This window comes from Schistocerca americana, chromosome 8, assembly GCF_021461395.2.
Source record: "Schistocerca americana isolate TAMUIC-IGC-003095 chromosome 8, iqSchAmer2.1, whole genome shotgun sequence".
Lineage (NCBI taxonomy): Eukaryota > Metazoa > Arthropoda > Insecta > Orthoptera > Acrididae > Schistocerca > Schistocerca americana.
This window is the reverse complement of record NC_060126.1, coordinates 410081021-410098155: the sequence shown is the minus strand read 5'-3', so window position 1 is coordinate 410098155 and position 17135 is coordinate 410081021. Positions and strand designations below refer to the sequence as shown.

At 41.7% G+C, this 17135-nt stretch overlaps 1 non-coding gene across 1 annotated transcript; it reads right to left on the bottom strand.

Annotated features, from left to right (window-relative positions):
• Positions 1-16831: 16831 nt before the first annotated feature.
• On the bottom strand, positions 16832-16906 carry Trnat-ugu. Its single transcript has one exon. It is a non-coding gene; the product is annotated as a tRNA-Thr (tRNA).
• Positions 16907-17135: the final 229 nt, after the last annotated feature.

The following is a 17135-nucleotide window of genomic DNA, read 5'->3' as shown; positions in this document are numbered from 1 at the left end:
TAAGAATGGTTGAACGGAGCGTCTGGATGTTCCCAGTTGTACTGCTTCCTTTCTAAATCATTTCCTGAGACTTCTCTGTACAGCAACTCGTACTGCTTCAATATTCTCCGGTGAACAAACAGGCTTAGGCCGAGGACGCTTCGCTTCCAATACTGTTCCATCCTGTACAAATTTATCGTACAACCTGTGGATGGTCTTCTTGCAAGACACCCATCGTGTGTTAAACAGTTGCCCAAAACGCCTCTGAGTCACAACAAGGCTTTTCGTTTTATGAAAAAGTAACAATTGCCATCGTTGCAGTGCCGTCAGTCTTCCATTGTCAGCCATTGCTGCTTACTAGTCTCCTAGCGGCAATATCGTGAATTACACGTCATTTCGTAACTCATTTGTTTCTCGAAGCTTTGCTGGTACTGCTGTAGAGATCACAGCTGGATATCTAATGTGCGTCGTAATTTGTGAAGGATACAATTGGTAACACGTTTCGTGCGTCTCCCTGTAAATAAAGTAAATACGTGTAAACAACACGTGGAACCTTCACAAGATATTCTAAATTATTTTCGAACTAGAGAAGTTTTATCAAAATACCTCAGATCAGTGGCAGTGGGTGAGCTGTTTACACCAAATATACATTTTTCAGTTTTCAAGCTAGCTGCTGGTGCGTGGCAGAGGGTACTTTACGTACAGCTGTCACATCCCCCTCATATTCCAGTCATGAAGGCTCCGTGAGGAGGAGGATTGTCTCTTACAGGGTGCGACGGGTGTAAGTACAGATATTTTTATATATGGTAATGTACACACATCAGCGTGTTCATCGTTTTCTATCGGCGTCGAACAATCTTCCCACAAATATGTCACAAACTTTGCGATCTGACGTTTTCTGCACGATCCTAACTGTGCCATTAAGTGGGCTACTCCTGTCGGTATAAACTACCCGTTTTGTGTCCACACGTCCACACGTCCACACGTCCACACGTCCACACGTCCACACGTCCACACGTCCACACGTCCACGCGTCCACGCGTCCACACGTCCACACGTCCACACGTCCACACTTCGACACCTGACTGGCTGCCCAGAGGAAAATAGGCATCAATGATTTGCTCTTCTCACAGGTGCTTGGAGGTACTAACCAACCTAAGGACATACGACTTTTAACACTTACATTTATTCGTCTGCAAATGACTAAATACTGATATCATGTTGTTCAGTACAAAGTCCTCGGTCACCAATAGAAATATCAGCTATTATATCCATTATACCCTGAATATATATATAATAAAGCAATGTATAGGAAGACTCTTCAGGGAATGTACAGTTCTCGGACTTTTAATAGTAATCTACACAGTGATGTATGATGCCTCTCCTGTCCCATCTACTAGTTTCTGTCTCTTTCCGTATACAGAATAATACACTGATATCGGTACCCAGATGACTTCAGATGCACTCGAGATGAAACACCCTACTGTATACAACCACTCCACGACGACATATGCACGGTACACAGAATAATATACAGATGCAACACCAGACCGTATAACACTTCACATTAATACGAACACAGTTCACCCGCAGATAAAATTCAACAGGGAGTCAGAAAAAAGACAAAAACCTAATTACCTTAGACGTCACAACACACAGGCACAACTTCAAATTCCAATCTTCCACATTCAGAAAACTCAGAAGCAACAGCACGACTATACATCAAACAACTCTATTACCCGCAAAGTTGAGGGCTTCTAACACGCGTTACACAGACTCCCATCAATCAGGAGAACTAGAAAATACGAACTGGAAATAATAAAACAAATAACTGTTGACAATAGACGCGAAACAAACTTGATAGACACATTTGCTCTTTATCTCATGGAGATGAAACACAGACCAACTGAAACAAACACAAACTTAAAAACTCTTAAATACAGTAAACAGCATTGCACAGGAACTTATAACGGAGAAAAATTACCGCATGCGAAAAACTGTAATGGAAGGATAAGAATCATTGCATGAATAAACTATCAGAAGATGAATAAACTATCAGAAGATGATGATTAAGCAAACAAACACACACACAAAGACACATCCATAACAACACAATGTCAATGCACAATTCTATATTGCTACTCAGGGGACATAGTATTAGATGGCAGATAAATCGGAAAACAGTTGAACAGTATGTGGTAGGAAGCATAGCTTAATGATCCTGCAGAAGCATGAAGAATCGAAATCTATGAAAAGTAAGTTCACTCAATTTACATGCATAGCTCCATCCCCCTTGCCAAGCCAGATACAGCGTCCCCAGTGAAATAATAAGAAAAACCTTAAAAAACAGAAGAGACATTTAAAAATTGAATAATATACATTTTTCTCATGTATCCGTATTATAATAATTTCTCTTTGTAAGTTTCGAATGCAAAGAAATATAACAAAATGATCTAAAGAGACGACAAGATACGCTCTTTTGTTAGTTTTTTTAGTCGTTTCACTTCTTCTCTTGTCTTGGTTGCGTGTAGACGGACATCTTGCGAGTGCTGGAAAATGTAAGCATATTTGTACTAATTAAGCAGATAATGTATTGGTTTCATATTATTTTTCGCTTTTAATTTGTAAGAAGTGATCCCGATTTCATGTCCGCCTTCCCTGAATTAACCTGCATTCGAGTAATTTACAGTGCAACAATCGCAGTGGCCGATGCAGCCAACGACGCCATTACGTGGCGATATTAACTTAAAAAGACTAGCGGACGCGAAAAACTCGCCCGCTATTAACATAATAAACATTTTTCTCCACAGCCGCCCGACGTTACAGAAAAATACGTAGCTTTAAGATTCTTATATTCAGTACAACAGCCGAGAGCCAGAGCCAGGACTCCGACTACAATGCAATGGTTAACGGAGGTAAGAAAAAATACTCTCGCGCGTGTGTGGGCTGCAATTGTAGTTAATAACTAAAGATTTTTTTGCTTTAAAGTGAACTGACTAGCCTGGGAAATTAATATGAAAAGTTTATTCTATTGTTCAGCTTATATCCTTATGTTTTAAGATGCAGTGAGTCTTACGTCATTGTCGTAACAAATAATTTTAACTAAAGATGAATATTATTTAGAGACAACTGCACAAAATCATTTAATTGTAAATCAAAATTGAATGAAATATCTTTTTCATTAAGGCCCACCATGTAAGTCGGCAACAATCACCATTACCAATCAATTTGTGTAGTAAATAATAAATTATTACGACGGCCGACGGCCGCGAGACAGAGCTCCCGCCCCCCCCCCCCCCCCCCAACTAAGAAACCATTCTAAGCAGCATATCTCCAGCACATTTTCCAAAACTAGAACTTTAATCTAAAAACGATAGTTAAAGAATGAAATGGCTAATATTTGTGGACAGCAGAACGTAATGACAATAGTTACTAGAACACAACATAAGGTAAAAAAACGCCAACTTCATTTTAGGCTCAAAATTAGGCAAATTTATTTTAATTTTGATAAACTAAGCAAATGAATTTGAGTAAGTACTATTACAATGCTAATAGGATGTACTTGAAATAAGAAGGCGACACTTTCGAAAATTAACTTTTGTTGTATTAATCCAAAATCGCTATCACCGCTATTCATGATAGCACAGGTTGGGCTTTCCATTACATGAGTAATTATGAAATAAATGGTCAGTGGCTTGCCTTGTCAGACGCACTGCACTTGAGAATATGGTGCAAAATCGTTTCCACAGGATCTTCACGTCTCACATTATTTAGACATATCACACACGCCGTAAGGTATCCCTTTTGCAATTGTTCTTGAAGTAAGATACTTCAATTTTTTCAAACCGTTATTTGTCTGGAAATGTCTTACTTCCATGGTCTCGGTTTACATTACTCGACTTATTACTGCAGAAGAACTAATTACCGACTTCCTCCATAAATTTCAGCAATGTTAGCACGGAATATTAAGGTCTTAAAGAGTGCCCCACGATGTGATCTCGCTCAATCACTGCAAGCTGCCTTTTCTCATCGCATCAGACTGTTTGTGGTACACCTCGTTCCAAAGGAAAGACGAGAAACGACAGTTTCACCTGTCAACCCAGTAACATCTTTGTCCACTACCCAGCTGTTCTTGTAGAAAACAAAAAAACAAACACTGTCCTAACAGCTGCTGTAGCCCCAACAGAACAGCCCAGCCGCCAAGTAAACCTCAGCCTTTAGACATCACCAGATATGGAGGAGTATGTGGTCAACAAACTGCTCTCTCGTCAATTGTCAGTTTCGTGACAGGCGTCGCTACTTCTCAGTCAAGTAGCTCCTCAAATGGCCTCAAGAGAGCTGAGTGCAGCCCGCTTGTCAACAGCATTCTGCATACCCGGACGGTGACCCATCCAAGTGCTAGACAAATCCTACAGGACTTAACTTACGTGATCCGATGGGAACCGGTGTTACTACTGCGTCAAGGTCTTTGGTTTCCGTGTAGAAAAGGCATTCCAGAAACTAAATGACAAGAAAAAGGCTTGGCGGTTCTCAGTCTCGTTATTTTAACCATTATAATATATTTTTGCTTCCTCAAGAAGACGCCAGACACTATACATACATAATTGCTTTACATAAGTATGTATACACGATGTTCGAGAAGTCCTGATACCAAATCCTAGGACTTTTAGAGGGGAGGGAGTATAATATTTTGAATAAGACCGCAAGTCAGGAAACGTGGCGGTGACGGTTTCAGTTCAGGGGTGTAACGCATTTACGAATGCTCAGGGAAAGAGGATATTCTCAGTGTTGCCTGTCCTGGTATGCAATAGGACAGACAGGATTAAATGTATCACTTAATGTCTGCCTTGCTACGAGACTCCTGTAGAGACAAAGTAAAATCAGCTGGAACGTGTTCTGGCCTCTATACTAGAAATTGAAGAGACACCACTTGGGATAGAGTGTGTGTACCAGAACGTGTGCAACCGGAATGTCTGCAAAACTGTTGGTGTTCGCCACATCGAGCAGCTATGGTGGAGCATCAGTACTGTTCTGTACGTACTGTAAACTGGGTCCTTTTTTTTGTTGTGGAATAATGTTAAAACGTAATGTGTAAGTATTAATGCTAACAATCGTACTTAGGTGGTAGATGGATGTGTCGTTATGTATCCTTTCGAACAGTTACCTAATAACTGTACTGCGTCGCGCCTAGAAGTTTGTAACGGGAATCTCCAGATACCTTGTATAACAATGAAATGAAATGTTCGTTTCATATTCAGAATATGCTTTACATTTATTGTATAACATCTGCCTCCCCATATCCATTTTCAGATAATCATTAATGAAGTGTATCACATACTGAGAAAACAATACTTAAATGTAAAAGTAGTGCTGTTCCCGTATAATTTTTTCATAATATTACTTACCACTTTCTCTAGAATTTAGCTCAAATACTAGAAGCATCAGCATCTCTTAAATGACAATAATAGTCTGTAATACTGTAGTGTTACCATCTTACAAGTTTGACATAAACAGATTCCGCTGCTATAGTTGACTTGCGATGTGTACCTTATCTGAAAAGCGTGAACGGAAGATGTGTGAAACTTATGATTTACTCATCAAGGTATATAGCATTCAATGCAATAAAACCAAATCATTATTCTTCAGCTTTTTTAATTTAATGGTTTTAGAAACATAAATATTACGTATTTCTACCTTTGGTTTTTTTTCTTTTTGTTTCTTTACGTATGTCGTATCTGTGGATAGTAGCTTACATCACTAGGAGCTAACATCAAAATTTAATTCAATTCTAGAGACTAACTTTTTCGAAAAGGGACCTATCGTAATCATAATAGAAAACTACAGAAAAAGCATTATGATGCAAACTTCATATTGTATTTAATTATACACTCTGAAATATGCAATGTCCGTGGCCGTTTTTCTTGTACCTACTGCTACTTTTTTTTCTTATCCTGCCTGGTTAATTTTATGAGGACGTCCATTGACTTACTTCTGATCCTTTTTCGCATCAAGTTTTTGTAGAGCTACAAAGCTGCAAAACCCTCCTTCCGCAAGCCATCGCTTTGGGATTAGCTTGAAAGATGTATATACATCTACATGGATACTCTGCAAATCACACGTAAGTGCTTGGTAGAGTGTTTCCTATTATTCCACTCTCCAACAGCTCGCGGAGTAAACGCGCTCTGATTACCCTTAATTTCTTATGATGATCGTTTGTCCAAATGTAGTTCTGCGTCAAAAAAATATTTTCGCATTCCGAAAAAAAGTTCGTGATCTAAATTTCGTGAGAAGACCCCGCCGCACGGAGAAATGTCTTTGTTTTAGTGATGCCCACCCAAAAATCCTGTATCGCGTCTGTGACACTCTCTCTCCTATTCCTCTATAATACAAAACGTGCTGCTTGTCTTTCAACTTTCTCAAAGTACTCTGTTAATCGTATCTGGTAAGGACCACACACAGCACAGCAGTACTCCAAAAGAGGGCGGATAAGCGTAGTTCAGGCAATCTCTTAAGTAGACTTGTTGCATCTTCTAGTTGTTCTGTCAATAAAACGCAGTCTTTGGTTACCCCACAACATTTCCTGTGTGTTCTTTCTAACTCAAGTTGTTCGTACTTTTAATTCCTAGGTATTTAGTCTAATGTATGTCCTTTAGAATTGACTGATTTATCGTGTAACCGAAGGTAAATTGATTCCTTTTGCGTTCATGTGGATAACCTCATACTTATTATTTACGATCAACTGGCAATCAGCGCAGCATATAGATATCTTCTCTAAATCGTTTTGCAATTTGTTTTGATCCTCTGGTGGCTTTACTGGACGATAAAAGACGAACAATCTAAGATAGCTGTTCACATTGTCTACTAAATCGTTTAAGCAGATAAGGAACAGAAGAGAGCCCATAACACTATCAGAAGTCATTTCTACTTTGCTCATAAAAGCTGAAATTGCAAGCAGCACATCGACATATACAGAATGTTTGCGGAAGAATTCAGTTTTGTGGCACGTTTGCCTTATAACAACCTGAGTGGTTAATATTTGTTCTAGACCAGGGGTCCCCAAATTACAGCCCGCGGGCCACCATCGACATACGGACATCATAAGTCCGGTCAGCGTTAACTGGTCAGACGTATATGGTATCCGGCCCAACGTAATAGTTTTTATTACAGTCGAACCTTTCTTATCGAGCACTTCCAATAACGAGTGATTTACACAACGAGAAGAAGATAAGATACGAAACTCTCTCGCTTAACGAGCGATGTTTTGCATAGGTGTAAAGAGTTTACTCTGTGTTATTTTATTCAGTCTCTAATAACCATTTCAGAAACCACCTTCTTTCTCTTCGGCCATTATAAATGAATAGTACGTCACGCGTCCTACTATAAACTACCGCTCTGTAAAATAGAATCTCCAAAGATTCTATGTTCATTTAGCTGTAATGATCACAATGCGAGTGGCGCCGCATTTGTTATCGTCCGTACGACTTCTCTGGCTTCCACCACGTTGCTGGTAATTCTTAACAACGATGTTCTAAGAGATTTCTTCGTTGGCACATGGTAACCCTTTCCTCTGAATTATCTGTTTATGAATTCCAAATTTGTGTTTCTTGTCGTTAACTAACAGTAATTCATTAAAGATGCCTATAAGGCAGTAGTTATTAATTATCGAAAATGCTATGTCCCTTTTTCGAGAAATTTTAAAGCGCAGCATAATTGAATATCTTTAGACAGCTTTCTTTTAAAATAAGATCTACTGTACTAAAAAGAAAAATCAGTGATTTATTATAAATCTGTTTGAGTACCTATTTTATCAGAATGGAACGCAATGACCTATTCTACATGGGTTCCTGTGAAAAAAAATGTTTCATTTAATAAGTGTTAATTTCGAGTTAGATTCAGGAACGAATCATGCCCGTTAAGCGAAATAATACTATGCAGTGAGAAGTTTAAAATCCAAATTAATCATACAAAAAAAAGTTGAGTAAGCAGTCGTTTTTATTTGATGACCAGTTAAGGTACACATTAACTTACATATACAATGCAATTGCACTTTTAACATTAAGTTATTATTACAGCTTTTCTGAAAGTTAAGCGTATATAACATATTTTCAGCAATATCACTTACTTTTCGAGCCACTGTGTTTACTGACAAGCTGATGGTTTTAGATACATTAGCTTTCTCTGGGCACGTGTCTTCAACTACGGCACTCATCCAACTCATTAGTAATCAGTACTGTACATTTAGTGCAATCGGAAGTAGTCGTAACAATACGTAAAGCGCAGTAAATGCTTTCCCATATTTTGTTATTGAGAGACCCACGCGGAAATTAACTCGAATTTCTGTTTTTTTTTTTTTTTTTTTTTTTTTTGTCTGCATTTACTTTCTTAATCAACATTTGCTGGGATTTAAAATACCCTTTCAGGGAATCATACTTTTCTAACCATTGGCTTCCAGTAAATTTGGGATAACTCTGAGAATGTTTCGTCTTGTAATGACGTTTTTCAATGTATTCTTTGACAACTGATATTGTTGCTTTATAGTTTATACACATTGCCTTACTACTTGGCTGAATCACGAAATATTAATGTCCCCATTGCTCTCAAAAACTTTTGCAATCATTACCTATCTCCCGTTTCTTTCCCATATTTACACAGATTAATACAAATTGGATAGGCCTATAACTGCATAATAAAACGATACCAACTAATGGTATTAAGAGCAAGAGTACCGTACTAGATTTATTTTTAAGGCAGTTTTAATTGCATTACTTATTTTAAATACATTGTATCTTTAGTAAGAAACTGTATTCAAAAAACACACTAGTCCCATAGATTTTGAATTTCATATCGCACATATTACCGCTACCCACAGGATGCTGCTATAGCAGTGCACTTAATGTCTCTACTCCCCGGAAGACGTACATATAGTGCGACCGGAAGTAGTCATAACAATACGTAAAGCGCAGTAAGCGCAACGGCTATCACCGCAGCGATGAAATAACCTGACCACTTGCCCGTAAGTAGCGACACCAATTGCGGAGTGGAGGGCACTCCCACTTCTTGTGGCATAGATACCACAATCACCGTCTACTCCTGAAACGACAGTCTGCGCGTAGTTCAACATTACGATATGTTGGTATGATGAAGAATCGTCTACACGACTTCTTTTGAGCTATGCTTGCGGTGAGCGCAGGGAGTGAAGAGGTAATCACTACTGCCACTCCGTGACGAGGATTGTTGCGGTGGGAAGGTAACCCGCAGTGCTGATACCATATGCGGCTCGCGCTAAGTTCTGATCACTTGCTGTTATGTTAATGACGCACGGAGAAAACAAGATTTAGTGAAAGAGCGTTACAATGACATTCACGAGTGGTTTCGTTTGTAGCGATGTATATGAAATTAAGACCTCAGCTCGAGGTCAAACAATAAGCAGCCCACAGCGTAATGATTACTGCAGTGGTACGCATTGTCAGCTCGTGAAGAGTGGCAGCAACAGTAAGAGTCACGAAATGTTCTAGACTGTACCGAGGAGTTCCGAACTGTCGTGAGGTATCAGGCCTCAAGAAAAAGACTATACGTAGGTCTTGACTCTCCGATCTTAGTGGAACAGCCAGTATGGCCCTTAGCCTAAAACGCTTGGAGACCTAAACTGAACGCGTTTTACGAGGGTGTGATAAAAAGTAACGCCTCCGAGTTTTTTATGAGAAAACTGTTACAGCTTTTTAAATAAAACTAACAGTATTAACATTCTGCATCGTTGTTCTTCGATTTTGTGAGGAATCGTAGATATGACATTCAATCTCGAAACAGTATGTTAGCTGCTCTGTGAATCGAGGGAAGGTTTCACAGGATCTGTCTAGGAGACGCAACTCGAACGTCAATATACGACTCGTCATACCTAAGAAACCATGAAAGACACTTGCTTGCTACCGCTTCTTCTCGCCATTAGATGTACTTGTACGCTGGTGAGCCTGAAGGTTATGGTTACCTATCTAACGACAGGTATATCCACCTTCGGCACGCACCGTAGCATGAAAACAATGAAGCCTTGGTAGAAGGAAGTTGCCACCGTATATGCACACACATCTAATTCCTGTAAATTAGGGGAAGAGAGACGATGAGCTCTGAAGTCACGTTCAGTTACATCACAGGTATCTTCGATTGGGTTCAGATCTAACGAGCTGGTAGGCCATCACATGAACTAGAACAACCCGCCACTGTGTTTCTCTAACCAGTCAGGTACATTCCTGGCCTCGTGACATGGCGCGTTATCTTGTTGATAAATGCCACTGCCATGAGGAAAATGATCGTCGTGAATGGGTGTGCATGGTCAGCAACCAGTATACGATATTCCTTGGCCGTCATGGTGTCTTTCACAAGGTCCACTGGACCAATGGATACCCGCGCAAATATTTCCCAGCGCACAATGAAGCCGCCGCGAGCTTGTCTCCGTCCCGCAGTGCAGGTGCTAAGGAGCTGATGCACTAGAGGACGAACGATTGGTGCCCTCCAGTCAGCATGATAAAGAAGATATCGAGGTTTATCAGACCATGCAACGATCTGCCACTGTGCCAACGTCGTGTGTGTATGGTCACGTGACCATTTCCGTCGTAGTTCCCGATGTCGTCGTGTTAACACGGGCATGTGCGTGGGTCGTCAGCCCTCGAGGCCTATCGTTAGGACTCTTCGGTGCACCTTGCGTTCAGACACGTTTGTGCTCTGCACAGTTCCTTTATATTTCGCCGCCTGTCCTGTTTTACCAGTGTGGCCAAGCTACGACGTCTGACATCTGTGACGGGGTTGGCCGCCCAACACGGCAACGTCTGGACTTCGCTTAAACCTTGATTTCGACGCGTATTGAAAACACTCACCACAGCACACCTCGAATACCCGACACGTCGTGCAGTTTCCGGAATGCTCGAGCCGAGCCTTACGGTCATCACAATCTGCCCTTGGTCTAACTCAGATAGACTGACCTTCCCCATTCTACAAGGGACAGAACGCTCACTGACTCTACAAGCACCGTGCGTGTGTCTATCAGTCATTTGTCTACAGGAGACGCTGCTATTGCCTGGCTCGGTTTATATCGATAATAGGTTGGTGATCATAGGCAGCCGTTGTGGCCGAGAGGTTCTAGGCGCTTCAGTCTGATACAGCGCGACCGCTACGGTCGCAGGTTCGAATCCTGCCTTGGGCATGGATGTGTGTGATGACCTTAGGTTAGTTAGGTTTAAGTAGTTATAAGTTCTATGGGACTGATGACCTCAGATGTTAAGTTCCATAGTGCTCAGAGCCATTTGAAGTTCTTTCGGTGGTCATAATCCCCTGGCTGAGCAGTGTATTATCTCTGCTTCCTCAAATAATTCAAAAAGCTTCAATCCAATTTTTTAGCAGGAAGATAGGTTAATACGTCCTTAGGAATGAGCAGCTTAGCTCCACATAACTTTGCAGGCTTTCGTTGCAGTTGTCGTTAACGAACAACTCTTATAATAAAACACTGTTGCTTTATCATACAGAGGGATTCCTATGATTATTCTAGGAGAGGGGTAGAAACATTTATCACAGGAGTAGTTTCAATAGCCTAACAATTCAGAAAATTTTATAATCATTGAGTTTAAATGTGCTGCCTAGGAAACGCTGAAACCGTAAACTTATTATTATTTTTTTTTCATTTAGGGCGCAGTCCGGACCAGTAACTGATAACTCTGCGTAATCGTGGATCTATATTTTAGAGTGTCTGATAACAAACGGTCTTTTCCTTGTGATAGAGTGCAGCTAATCACTGCAACAGTTAATCGTATTAAGTGCCGAACAGGTTTTCGGACCAGAAGTCGAGGGTTAGTGGCCGATAGCAAGAGGACGGTCGGTACATCCCCCTGGGTGGCGGACCAGCGAGAGAGTCGGTGTGGAACACAGGTAACAGCAGGCTCTCGGGCGGCCCACGGGGTTTTGAGGGCCCGCCGAGTGGCGGTTTAATTTGTTAATGTGGAGCCGCGCGTGGCTAAGTGAGCCGGCAGTCTGCAGCCTCTGGCAAACCACGCCACGGCCGCGGGAGACCATCTCGTCGCTCCCCGAAACCGCTTCACCCACCCCTTCCCTCTCCTGTCTCAGCCCCTCCCGCCCCCCCTCTCTCTCACTCTCTCTCTCTCAGCCCGGCTATTCTCCGCTCCCTCGTGTCTGCTCTTCGTCTCTTGCCCGTGCAGACGGCACCACTGAAGCGCTGTGCCCTTCCCACTGGCTCCTCGTGCCATTCTATCTGGCAGCTTCCGTGTAACCACAAAACTTTAACTCTTGCCTGTTGCTGAACTGGCGAGGTGAGTTATCCGCACAGCGTTTGTGGTTCTCAGCATGTGACGCACTGAAAATTGGCATTACCGTACCATTTAAAGTCTTAATTTTCAGTTAATAACCGTAACTGTTGCCCAGTGTGCCCAATATAGGTAAACGAAAGTTGTGACTGTGTATTTTCCAGCATTTCTCTGGAACGTCTGAAGCAATTAGAGGTCACTTTGGTACGTACATGACTCCAAAACAGCAGACCATTACCTTGGAGGGAAAACAGAAGAAGAATCTCAACTTGTGTTGGGGGTTGGTGCGGGGGGGGGGGGGGGGCGGGGGGGGGTGAGAAAGTTATGACATGCATACCTAAATCTTCAACGCCTTCTCCTATTGCGATCTAATTTAGTGCACGTGTGGCTTACTATCTCGAGAAAACTGTACTTTTGAGGTAGTAGTACACCTTTGGTGACCGTAGTAATAGGATGGGAGTGGTACTGAGTTAATAATCTAAACTGAATAGTACTTGATACGATTCTTACTTTAAATCAGGGAGTCTACTAATGCTCAAAATCTATAACGTCATTGCCTAATACAGAATCTGTATGCCTGTGCATTAACGAACTTTCATTAGAATAGGTAACACAGTAAACAGTTCTTTCTTAAACTTTGTTTGAAGCAACTAAACAGAATGCAAATCGGAAAAAAACTGGTTCTGAAGGAGCCTTTTCATTAGGTAGCTTGGCTGGTCCATGAGTTCTCGTAGACTTGCATGGTTTGAAGAACAATGCTCGTTACCAAAACTGCTCCAGTGTGTATGAGAAAACATAATTGGTTGGTTCAAATGGCTCTGAGCACTATGGGACTTAACATCTGTGGTCATCAGTCCCCTAGAACTTAGAACTACTTAAACCTAACTAACCTAAGGACGTCACACACATCCATGCCCGAGGCAGGATTCGAACCTGCGACCGTAGCGGTCGCGCGGTTCCTGACTGTAGCACTTAGAACCGCTCGGCCACACTGACCGGCCCACCATTTTATTATTGCATTACCAAGTTAAAATCATTTGTCTTACCTGTTTGGTGATCAGTTGCATGTCCTTTTGAATTAACCTTGTTATTATATTTGCTGTTTTATTGTATGTTTCTAAATTTTTTTTAATATAATTGCCATTCTCGGCGTTACAGCAAGTTTAAACGGTTGTGCTACCAAGTTAAATATCGTTTTCTCTCACTTGTTTGTTGATCAGTTACCTGTCCTTTAAATTAACTTTTGCTATAGCCTTGCTGTTTGACAGTATGTTTGTAAAATTTTTTTTTTTAATATCTGCCATTCTTGGTTTAAAGGCCTTCAGCCATGACTGTCGCTACTTGTCTTAAAATTTTTATTTGGCAATTGTATTTTACCTTGGTCTTTTATATTTTAATAGCTGTAACTGTAAGTTTCAGCAAGTTGAATCAGTTCTTAATTTATTGGCTTTAAGACCTTCAGCCGTGAAACAATTCTTAAGTTATTGCCATTATTTTAATTTGTTGCTGATTTTAAATAAATTGTGTGTGATTAAAAGAAAAGCCAACCATTAGTAACTGATTACGGCCCCGTCCGCAATCGCAACGGAATCTGCCTTCCTTGACCAACAGGTCTCTCACCCTGTAACAACTGTTGGAAGGGTCCAGGCTGGAGGGCATTCCCTGACTGATGTCGTTCTGGAAAGCACAGTGGACCAACAGATGTATGCAACTGTCCTTGGGGACCATGGCCATCCTCATATGCAGTTTGTTTCTTTTTCGACGAGATGACAGCTACGAGTAGGACAATATAACGTGAGACAAACCTCGCAGCGTGCGTGCGAGGTTCGAAGAGCACCAGTATAGCGCAGTACTCTGGCCGCCAAACTCCCCGTATTTAAACCCAATCGAGAATCTGTGGTACCACGTCGATCGGGCTGTACACGCCATAGATCCTCACCGGAGAAATCTAATAGCGCTGGCCACGGCACTGAAGTCGGCATAGTCCTGCATCCTTCTAGAAACTCAGTGACCCTCTTTCTGCCCGTCTCGGTGCTGTCCGCGCTACAGTGGGTCGTTAATAAGGTTTTTGATACGAGGTCACGGTAATGTGAGTGAACAGTGTCTTTGAGAAGACGGGAGAAACACTTATGCCGTTAACTTAAACGAAAACTGAGAGCAACTGGAAGAAAATCGTTCGGTACTGAACAACTGTAATGTTTCCTGACGCAATTGCTAATGAAAAATTGTAAGTTAGTACAAGACAGTGTGAAATACATATTTATAATAACAACAAAGGGCTTTTTTGGGCTTGGTCCTATGTGAAGTCAAATGCCGTTCTCTTTTTTCTTCCCTGTGACACATGTACTATGCCAACTAATAGGGACTACATATCAACGTGATCGCTCAGGCACGAAGCGTTTATCTACTGAAGCGTTTATCTAATTTACTGTAACTAGGCTACAAGAGAAAAGCATCCAGGTGAGGAATCGGAAAATGGATATTTCGCCGACGAAGGCGTAACCTGAAAAATTAATTTGTGACGTAGGCGTGTGGTACTTGTTCCTATCGACTTACATTTCCTCTCTTCTTATTATTATTGTTGTTATGCAGCTCAAAGGACGTATGCTAATACCAAGTAAAGCTATTTATCTTTACTTCTTAGAAGAAGCAAATTCTCACAATAAAATTTGGTTGAATAAATTGACTCTGCTGGTAATTAAATATACTATTAATGAATACATTATTATTTAAATTGAAACTATGTATAGCACCACTAACAAGATGGGATTCTCAAAACATTCTTCCCTTAAAAGTAAACAGAATACGTAAACATCATTGACATAGAAAAACTTTGCTCCTACGCCACTGTTTAGCACAAAATTCAAATGGTTCAGATCGCTCTGAGCACTATGGGACTTAACATCTGAGGTCATCAGTCCCCTAGACTTAAAACTATTTAAACCTAACCAACCTAAGGACATTACACACATCCATGCCCGAGGCACGATTCGAAGCTGCGACCGCAGCTGCAGCGCAATTCCGTACTGAAGCGCCTAAAACCGCTCGGCCACAGCGGCCGGCTTATCAGAAAATAAAGCTCCCATGATTATTTGTTTTAATTTCACAATCGTTTCAGTTAATATGACAGCAAAGGTATTCTGCAGGTGCAGGGGTAGGCGGGATTAAGGACCCGTCTCCATACAGAAGCAGTGACCACAATTTTGCTCTAACTCCCAGCCAGCTATTCAGGCATACCAAGTGGTCTAGTTGTCGCTGCTGTAGTCTTCTCGATTTGCTTCCTTTGATTTTCGTTCTGCTGAGCTAGTACAATATTGAGCGGCTAAGAGCTACAGCGCAGGCCCGTCATGGCAATTGCTTTTATTTCACACAATAACTCCTTCACTGAATATTTTCATTCAGTCGTTAACAGTGAATGACGTACAGAGTTTGAAGGATTACGTATTTCATATATACACTGATAAGCTGAAATATTACGCCCATCTGCGTAACAGCCTGTTGTTCCACTTTGGGAATGCAATGCAGAAGTGATATTGGGTGACAGGGATTCTATAGCCCAAGACGTGTTCCATCACGTTCAGATCGGGCGAAAGTGGTGGCCAAGACATCAATCAGAGTTCACTGATATTCTCCTCAAACCACTATAACACAGTTCTAGCGTTGTGACAAAGACACTTACCCCGCTGGACGACTGCATCGCCGTTGGGGCCTTATCTAGGTGGAATGGATGCAGATTCACTTAGTCTTCTGTTGCCATGGTGCCCACAGCAACCTGCACCCATAGCTTGGTGCATACCGTTCGCCTGTACGACGGGTTATGAAGACACGGCCAAATGTAGAGAAACGTAATTCATCCTGCAAGATGAAACGATTTCAATGATCTACGACCCATTCTCGCTGATCCCGTGCCCACTGCAGTGGTAACTGATGGTGTCGTTGGGTCAAAATGGAAACACGTAGCGGTCATCTGCTTTAGAGTTCGTTGATCAACAATGGGTGCTGAACGGTGTGCTTCGAAACAGTCATTCCTGCATCTGCACTGTATTCGTGTCACTAGCTCTGCCACGGATCATGCTTATCCTGCTTTACAAAGAGGGCTACCCTCCGACGACCCAGGTCTGTGATGAGTTGAGGACTTCAATTACAACGTCAGTTTGTGGACAACTGAGGTGACAATTAGTTCATCACTGTAGGAACATATCATAACACTTTCAGACCAAATGAAACTCATATCGCATCTTTAGAAAGTGTACACACATCTAGCAGCAGTGCCTGTATTCTCATATGCAAACGGTCTTAAAGATGCCGAATATCATTCTGCGGTAAAATGTCCCAACCATTTCGTGCTTGTTGTGGCAGTTTGGTAATGGTTCTTGCAGACTCTGGAAAACGAGTCAGATAACTATATATGAACGTAGTATCTGTTCCCGAAAGAACAGATACGATTGATGACCGTGCGGCTTCTCTAGAATGAAATGATAATTAAATCGACATCCTAGCTGCAAATAGGCGTTGCTATACATCATTGGGGACATGTTGAAACTGTGTGCCCCCACCGGGACTCGAACCCGGGATCTCCTGCTTACATGGCAGGCGCTCTTTCCATCTGAGCAACCGAGGGCACAGAGGATAGTGCGTCTGCAGGCACTTATACCTTGCACGCTCCCCGTGAGATCCACATTCCCAACATGTCCATAACACTGCATTCGTAGTGCGCCTAATAGATGTTTGCCCATCTCATTCATTACTCGTGGCAGATTAATCGACCAAGTCCCGTACGAGCTGGGGCACAGCGTGTGCGTTCGCACAAGAAGGTCAATCGCCAGGTAGCCGCAGGTATCTCTGTATGTA